The following is a 2212-nucleotide window of genomic DNA, read 5'->3' on the forward strand; positions in this document are numbered from 1 at the left end:
TTACGATTTTCTTCCAATATTTTATACGTCCCGAACAGTTAGCTTGCTCTGCCTGAACAGTACTTTCGCGTCTTTGCATCTGTCTTCAGTGTCTCTGGCCTCTGTTAACAGCCGTTTACAGACTTTGAAATAATTTTAATCGATGCATCTCTGCTTAAATTCAAACATTAAAAATCTTTTATTTTGGTGGTTTGCCAGCAAATAAATAGGTTTCAGAGTGACCTTTAGAGTGCTCTGTGTCATGGGGCTGTACACGTGTAAGCAAACAAAGTACCCGCTTCACTCTGAAACCTGCAGTGCATATTTTTATTTAAATAAATCACAGAGTTTGTGATATGACTATCACATTAAGCCATAATGTAATAGTGATTTTTATTATTTTATTACTTTTTATTATTAAAAAAAACCTTCACTCATTTGGGCGCTGGTTCCAGGATAAAATTCTGGACTATAAAATACCCAAGACATGCCACTGGTATAGTTTTGAACGGGAAAAATGCAACACTCAATATGGCTGGTCTATCAAAGGAAGCCCTGCCTTCTGAATAAAAGGCCAGTTGCTAACTGGTTAAGCCATCTGCAGCTGTCGTTACTGGCTGGTCTAGCCTGAGAACTAAGTTTTTTTAACGCTATGTAGTAAATCAGCTCAAAAGGGAAATATTTATGACTAATTATAACTGGTTATGATTAATAATAAATATTTAGATTAGATCTTAGAATTAACTGTAGCAGAATCAATATCCCAATTATTTGATCTGTCCGTCCACTGAGCAGACAATATAATCATTTATCAATTCAAGGAAAGATTATTTTCCTGGCCAAGGAAAGTAGCTTTCCTTCTTTATGCAGTGCTAGCAGTAATTTAGCATGTAGCAAGGGATCAAACATTCAGTGACTTAGAATTGTGAGCAATGCACAGAGACAATCAGTTGTGAATATAAGGGATTTAATAAATGAAACTATATCTAACATATAACTAAACTAAGCACAACACATATATACAGAATGAAGGAAAGTAAGGAAGAGAGAGAGAAGAGTAAAAGAATGGCAGTATTTCACATCAATTAACCACAACCTAATGAGAATCATCAAAGAATCAAAAATCACCTTAAAAAGGGGCTCAAACTTAAACATGCATCTAAATAGTTGTAAACGGTTACTTGCATTGGCTTCGATTGCTGAACAAGATTCCTGATGCGGTAGACAACGGTTCTTGAGTTCTCTTAGAAGTGAGCTGGAAGTTTTCTTTGTCTTCTTCTGAAGAAAGGAAAGTCCACAGCGGATCAAAGTTACTTGAAGATAAAAACTGCCGGAAAATCAAACTCCAGAGGAGAGTCTTGAGAAGTCTTAGTGTCGTTTCAAAAGAAGAGGCTTTTCTGAGCAAATATCATTTCGAGCTAATGACTTTTGAGGGTTTTCAATTCACACCCACCTTTGGGTGGAATAGCCAATACCAGGCGTCACTTTTTGAGCGGGAGAAGTTTCCTTTGTCTCCCTTTATGGCCCATTTGCATGTTTATGGGTCGATCTGGAATTGGTGCAGTTTTAACCCAAAATATAGTACAACTCGTATGATGCATTTCACAATCACATACTGTAAATCATTGTTTGAGGAATAAAGAGCAGATAATATTGATACCAAGAAAGAAACATTTAGAATATATTAAACCAGAGATACATTCATACAACTGAATATCAGCGTTTAGGGCTTAACTAATACAAATAAAGAGTGGTAACTCAGCTAATCTAATAGGGAAACATACAAACAACACATGCATATACCAGATACATTTGTAACTGATTAATTATTGTCTAAATAAAGAAAAGGTCTTTAAGTGTGTGTGTGTGTGTTATGTGAGCCTGTTGTAGTTTGCTGGTCAGCCAGGCCCATCGGTGTCCTACTTACTGTATTCGCATTATTGTAAGGTTAGGTTTAGGATTGGGGTAGGTGTAGGTGTAGATGTAAATAAAACACAATCTAACAGGTAGCAAATTTATTTTATTGTTATTTTACGTTAATATTCAGAGATGTTCCCTTGCTATCCAGTCTCTCAACGTTGTGTTGGGAAGCTGATGCTATGGGAAATGTGCCAAATCACGCTGTGTTACTGTGTTAACATTGTTCGGGAGGCAGACACTCTGTCAGTTTAAATCTAGATTAAAGACCCATCTCTTTAACCTGGCTTACACATAACACACTAACACATTTCTA

The sequence above is a fragment of the Sinocyclocheilus anshuiensis genome, unplaced genomic scaffold, assembly GCF_001515605.1.
Source record: "Sinocyclocheilus anshuiensis isolate Anshui unplaced genomic scaffold, SAMN03320099.WGS_v1.1 scaffold101, whole genome shotgun sequence".
Taxonomy (NCBI): domain Eukaryota; kingdom Metazoa; phylum Chordata; class Actinopteri; order Cypriniformes; family Cyprinidae; genus Sinocyclocheilus; species Sinocyclocheilus anshuiensis.